The following is a 7,565-nucleotide window of genomic DNA, read 5'->3' as shown; positions in this document are numbered from 1 at the left end:
TTTCCTTATCCGTGTTACTGACTCTTATCTATACTCTGTAACTCTTACATACACATACATACATTTGTATACACACTCTTCTGTTTACAGGACGGCCTGTCTTATATTATGTTTTATTATGTCGCATTCACACACACACAGACATACAGTTTAATCTTAATATATAAATCTGAAATTGTGTGTTTGTGTGAAGCCTTTTTGAATGTTTATAGAAATCCACATTTTCCACTTTTTCGTAGAAATTTTTATATCAATGGAATTTTCTCGATCTGAACTTTCCAGTGCAGTAATTAGATTTCTTAAATTCCGTTTACTTTGTGTGATTTAAAGGAGATTTGGCTGTTGTTTCTAGCAACTTTTATATTTCATCCCTGCTACCTGGGACGCCATTCTTACACACGCGCTCAACATAAAAATATAGAGAATAAAAGTAAAAGAGGGAGAGAGAGAGAAAGTGATACATACAACGTCATAGATTACACTTTCATCTCAGTATTCTTTACCTATTTTTCATAACATAGATACGTAAAAACACACACAACCACACATACATGACCTGTGACAACAACATACACATTGCTCTCAATCTCTATTCATTTCTCCCCCTCTTCCTCTCTCGCTCTCTCAAACGTATACACGTGCAAGTAAACAATCATTCACATCGTGGTATATTTACAAAACATTGATGGCATAACTACAGAGTTGTATCCCCCAACTTTGGAAGGTCATTAACTTTCATAAAAATGAATATTTTTTAATGAAATTTTCTATGCATATATTATTTATTATGTAGATTCCAAATATACAAAAATTTTCGGTGAAAGTGTTTTGGAAGGGGGGTGGGGTACAATATTCGGAAATTCCACTTAAATTCCTCTTAACTTCCAGGAAAATGAATATTTTTTCATGAAATTTTGTACAAATGTACCTTGATGTATGTACATTTCAAGCATGTAGGAATTTTGAAGGAAACAACTGCAGGTTATTTTTGAGAAGTGTTCCCCACTCGGTGGTGTTTCGGAGCAAGTCGTCCATATTTGTTTCATTTTTCTCTATTATGTGCTTATGTGCATCCTTAGATTTCTAATGAAGTAATAGGCAGTGAAGAGAAGCAGTCATAAGAAAACTTTTAACTACCCCTATTCCTTTCTCTCCCCCGCTCTACCTCTTCCTCTCTCGCTCTCTCAAAAGCATACACGTGCAAGTACACAATCATTCAGTAAAATATAACTCATGTTCGTCAATGTTTTGTAAATTTACCAAGATTTTCACTAGGGTGTTAGGGTTAGGGTTTTAGGGTCAGGGTTAGGGTTTAGGATTAATGTTACGGTTACGGTTTTTAGGGTTAGGGTTTAGGGTTGGTGTTAGGATTAGGGTTGGGTAATCGTGCGGGTGTTAATCTGAAAAATTACAGATATGTGAAAAGTACCGACACTGCCATCTATTATAACTTTTGTTGTTCTGTTTAATATATACATAGATTATGCCTCCAAAGAAGAGAGTTTGCTGGGGAAAGACAGCAACCGGTTTAAAATGACAGCAACAGACTGTAGTAATGCACCACATTCCAGAAGCTATTTTGAACATAATGCAAAATGGTGCATCAACATCTTCTGCCCAATCTGATAGAATTCTGGCAAAACTGTGTAGCAACAGATCGCCAGCAATTGCTTCATCACAAATTGCCATCCTAGCTCCTGCTAAAAGGGATTACCCTGCTATGTATAATCAGGGCAGCGCAAAAAGTTGTTTTGCACAAGCATTTCTATAGCCAATTACACGGATGAAATTTACGTATGCTTAATAATTTTACGCAAAACAGCCTTCAGACTTTCCCTATTAATTTCATCGTCTTTTGAATTATGAACATATTTACATCATAAGGGTTTTTTCGTTGTAAGGCTTTCTTTTTTAGTTGATTTTCAGCTAGCAAGACTTATCGTAGATGGCATAATAAGTCACACCCGGACAAGATCGGGTTATACTGCTAGTGCTCTAATAAATCTTACTGTTATTCATCTTTATCGGTTGCGTTCCTATCTTGTCCTTCCTGGCAAACTTCTTAGTTCTCTATGTTATAGTATTATAACATATATCTTTATATTTTGTGTCGACTGTGTGACGCGTTAAAAAAGGAGCCTGTTTTCCATTCGTCTCCATTTCTCCTTTGGTTCTCACGGTCGTTCTTACACTGGATATACTCTACGTATGTGTGTACTGCCCGTCGAACAAGAAAAGCGCATACATTGTCTATGTGTGTTTGATAATGTTTACAACACTGGCGCTGTTGCTAATTCATATTTGAATTTATTCCTATGTCATCATCTTCCAGGCATACCAGCAAATAGTTTTTACCCTATCTTGCATATAGTCGTAGATAGGCTATTCAATTTACCTCTGGTTCGGTCCAGATACATGCTGTTAATCCACAAAAATGTTGAAACATTGATGTTCATCGCTCCAGAATTGGACTTGGGGTATGCTGTCTTGCGCCCGCGTGTGTTAGTCGTGGTGTATTTTATTTACGTAATACGTACTGTGCCTCGTATTGTTTTTGTATCGGTAGTTATTCTCTTCTATATTATGTGTATATTACCTAGCACTGAAGATATGTATAACGTTGCCAATGTTATTAATATCTGAGGAGATTAGTCAAATACCATCGATTCCAGTACTTGACTGGTACTTCATTTTATCGACCCCGGATGTATAAAAAGCATTCACTAAATATGAGACAGACCACCAGCGGCCACTAAGCAGTATTTCTAGGTCCAGAAATTGCTGTTGTTATTGTGGTTGTTGTTGCTGCTGCTGCTGCTATTTAAGGTGGTACATGGCTGAGTATTTAAAGCGTCGACCAAAATGCTTAGTGCCATTTCTTCCGGTTCTTTGTTGTTCTGAGATCAAATGTTGCCGAGACCGACCATGCCTATCATCCTTTCGGAATCGATAAAACGAGTTAAGAGTCAAGTACTGAGGTCGATGTAGTCGACTTCCCCCCACCTCTAAATTGTTGGCTTTGCGTTAAAATCATAAACCATTAAAATGAATCATCATCATCATCGTCGTCAGTAGTATTAGTATACTCTTTTACTCTTTTACTTGTTTCAGTCATTTGACTGTGGCCATGCTGGAGCACCACCTTTAGTCGAGCAAATCGACTTATTCTTTGGAAGCCTAGTACTTATTCTATCGGTCTCTTTTGCCGAACCGATAAGATACAGGGTCGTAAACACACCAGCATCGGTTGTCAAGCGATGCTAGGGGGACAAACACAGACACACAAACATATATATACACACAGACACACACACACACACACACACACACACACACACACACATATATATATATATATATATATATATATATATATATATATATATATATATACATATATATGACGGGCTTCTTTCAGTTTCCGTCTACCAAATCCACTCAGAAAGCTTTGGTCGGCCCAAAGCTATAGTAGAAGACACTTGCCCAAGGTGCCACGCAGTGGGATTGAACCCGGAACCATGTGTTTGGTAAACGAAAAAGAAAGACATTAAATACATTAGCCCTAGATATGCTATGTGTGTGTGTGAGAGAGAGAGGGGATGGTCACAAATGGAATATATTTGCTCCACAGCTCTTGGGGATGACCTTGCTTTAACCATCAACTTCTGCTACATTACCAGTAGCAACAGCAACAACAACAGCAGCAGCAAGAACAGGGACAACAGCAACAGCAACAGCAAAAGTGGCACTTCAGTAGCAGCAGCAACCAGACACGCGAATGTTTGACAATAACATGGAATGTTATCAAGAGTTGAAAAGAGAAAAACAGGGAGAGAAAAACAGGGAGAGAGAGAGAGAGAGAGAAAATAAGACAGAGAGAAAGAGAAAGAGAATAGGACAGAAAGAGAGAGATAGAAAGCGTGAGAGAGATAGAAAATGAGAGAGAGAGAGAAAGTGAGAGAGAGAGAGAAAGTGAGAGAGAGAGAGAAAGCGAGAGAGAGAGAGAGAGAGAGAGAGTGAGAGAGAGATAGAGAGTGAGAGAGAGATAGAAAGTGTGAGAGAGATAGAGAGTGAGAGAGAGATAGAGAGTGAGAGAGAGATAGAGAGTGAGAGAGAGATAGAAGGTGAGAGAGAGATAGAAAGTGAGAGAGAGATAGAGAGTGAGAGAGAGATAGAAGGTGAGAGAGAGATAGAGAGTGAGAGATATATAGAAAGTGAGAGAGAGATAGAAAGTGAGAGAGAGATAGAGAATGAGACAGAGATAGAAGGTAAGAGAGAGATAGAAAGTGAGAGAGAGATAGAAAGTGAGAGAGATATAGAATGTGAGAGAGAGATAGAAAGTGAGAGAGAGATAGAAGGTAAGAGAGAGATAGAAAGTGAGAGAGATATAGAAAGTGAGAGAGAGAGAGAGAGAGAGAGAGAGAGCAAGACGAGAATAAATTTCTAGTTCGTGATAAATGATGGATGAGGTATCTTGGAACCAGGTCATGGTTCTTGATGGTTTTAATGTCTGAAAGAAACCACCTTCATCAACACCACCACCACCACCACCACCACTACCACCACCATCTCGCTTACTTCCACCTCAAAGTCCTTCTTCCGCCGCCGCCACCACCGCCGCTACCGCCGCCACCACCCGCAGTTGGTGCTGCTATTACTGCTGCCGTGCTATGTTTCTTTTGCTATAACTCATATGATGTGATTAATGCTGCTTACTGTTGTTGATGTTTGATGATGATGATGATGATGATGATGTCCTTGTTGCTGATGTAATTCCTGTTGTTTACTGCCCCAGCTTAATCTTATAGACACTGATGTTTGTTGAAATAAAACACAAATTACTTAATATAACCCATAAATTGTTGTTGTTGTTGTTGCTGTTGTGCTGTTGTTCTTGCTGCTGTATTTGTTATTGTTTTTGTTGCTGTTCTCGTTATTGTCGATGCTGTTGTTATTGTTGTTGTTGCGACTGTTATTTTGTTGTTGTTGTGTCATTTTCTAGAACCAGGTCGGACCTGATCCAGTAAAACCAAGATCAAAGCTATACCACCTTTTATTCAGAAATCATGTATTTGGGGCTGCATGATCTAATATATAATATTAGTTGTTAGTGTCACCGCCATTGTTTAACCCCAGGTCAGTGTTAAAACTGTAAAGTATGATCATAGAACCCTTTGTTCAGGCTATCTATGACTACATTTTCTAATATAGAGTAGTGTTAGTGGCGTTAGTTGCTGTTTAGCTCCAGGTCAGACCTAATCCAGTAGATTTACAATCACAGATATTCCAACCGTCCTAGCTCATCTATTGGATCTAGCTTTTTTTCATTCGCAAAAATATGCATTTTTTAAAAGAAGTAAAAAAATCTGAAAATCAGCTATAATAATGTAGCTTTCTAGTCTCATTGCTTTGAAGGTGTGATGATGGGGAGAAAAATATTGGAGAAAAAGTTACAGACGTTTAAAAATTCGAAGAAACTGGGTATTTTTAGTCAATGGCAAGACAGAAATTTTCTGCATTTAGCGGAGCGGTGTCAACTTTAAGTTTGTATCCTGTGAAATTTATAGTTTAGTGTCTGACCTCTTCATTGTAGGTTTCTCAGTAAACAGAAACAACTAATTTCATTGTAGGTTTCTAAATAAACAGAAATACCTAATAAAATCAACATGTATCATCTTACAGTTTCTTTTGTGTCTTCATTGATTGTATATTTTTATCATTTAAAAACAAAAAATTGTATTAATATATTTGTCTGCATGTGTTTATTTTATGCGTACTTCAGTATTATATGTCTGTCATGTATTTGTGTCCATCATTAATATATAAGTACATGTATGTTTTATGTGTGTGTCTTCCAAACTCCAAAGTTGAGTAACGTTTCCATGCTTGGATTTGTAAACTACGATAAGAATAACACTGGTCAACAAAGAATTTGTCTCAAGATAAAAGAATACCTTTATCCTATATGTCTTTGCATGCAGAATTCAAAAATAATGTCAAATTATTTGTATCACCCACAGTTTCTCTGTTCCACGATATCTCTCTCAGTTCCTGTTACGTGGGCTAAATTTCAGTTAAGGTATTGAAATGTGAAGCTAACAGTTCAAGAAATACTCCTAATTAAAATTTTTATGAATAGAATTAACCGAGAGAAATCATATCATAAATCCAGCTATCTGAGGCAATGAGCTCCAAAACAATATGAAATGAAAAATGTCTAAAAATACGAAGTGTGAAAAATCAACATAGACAACAGCGGCACAGACAACAGTGAACCACAACATAGCGTGCAGTTGTCATGGTAACAAGCTGCTAATGCCACGCTTTCTGTTTGATTGGCTAAAATTACCCAAATTTTCTCAAATTTTAATTCCAAATAACATCAGATTCTGTAATTTACGAGATAAAGTAATTGGTTGAGCGTAATCAAAATTCAGAGTTGCTTCGATACACCAAAATTGAAAGCAATCTGAGCAAAATTAAGGTGTGTGTGGCGGGGGGAGGATTCATTTTGCGAATAAGAAAGACTAGATCCCATCTATTCAGACATACTGAACCTAGGATTATATGATATAATGTATCGTGCCCCAGTATGTATTCAACGCTGTAGTGGTTGTTTAGCCCCGGGCCTCTAATCAAAGATGTCCTAGCAGTGACACTCGTAACTATAATACATTCAGACATTGTATCTACATATAGCGTAATATAAATATCCATTATCTAATGCATAATAGCTACTCTTTACTTATTTCAGTCATTTGACTGCGGCCATGCTGGAGCACCGCCTTTAGTCGAGCAAATCGGCCCCAGGACTTATTCTTTGCAAGCCTAGTACTTAATTCTATCGGTCACTTTTGCCGATCCACTAAGTTACGGGGACGTAAACGCACCAGCATCGGTTGTCAAGCGATGTTGGGGGGACAAACACAGACACACAAACATATACACACACACACACACACACACACACACACACACACACACACACACACACACATATATATATATATATATATATATATATATATATATATATACATATATACGACGGGCTTCTTTCAGTTTCTGTCTACCAAATCCACTCACAAGGCTTTGGTCGGCCCAAGGCTATAGTAAAAGACACTTGTCCAAGGTACCACGCAGTGGGACTGAACCCGGAACCATGTGGTTGGTAAGCAAGCTACTTACCGCATAGCCACTCCATAGATGGTATTAACAAATATGGTCGTTTTTTTTTTGTTTTGTTTTTGTTATTACTGCTACTCTTTACTCCCTGGTCAATTCTGAGCTAGTAGAATTGTATCCGTAGTTGTTGACTAAATCATTTCAAATTGAACAAACTATGATCAAGATCTATTCTTTCCATGACTATCCTGACACGTATTCAGGGATGGTGGTTTTACTCCGGATGTTGTGGCACATAGCGTGGCACATTCTGAAATTATCTTCCATTGACTATTTTCTGTTGACGAATATCATATAAGCTGCATTTAGTTGACAGTTAATGCATGAAATTAGGTCAAACTTACATACTAACAAAAGTATACATGTGCAAGCACGCATAC

The sequence above is a fragment of the Octopus bimaculoides genome, chromosome Z (genome assembly GCF_046866305.1).
Source record: "Octopus bimaculoides isolate indiv1 chromosome Z, ASM4686630v1, whole genome shotgun sequence".
NCBI classification, from domain to species: Eukaryota; Metazoa; Mollusca; class Cephalopoda; order Octopoda; family Octopodidae; genus Octopus; species Octopus bimaculoides.
The sequence above is the reverse complement of the archived record's forward strand: the minus strand, read 5'-3'. Positions refer to the sequence as shown.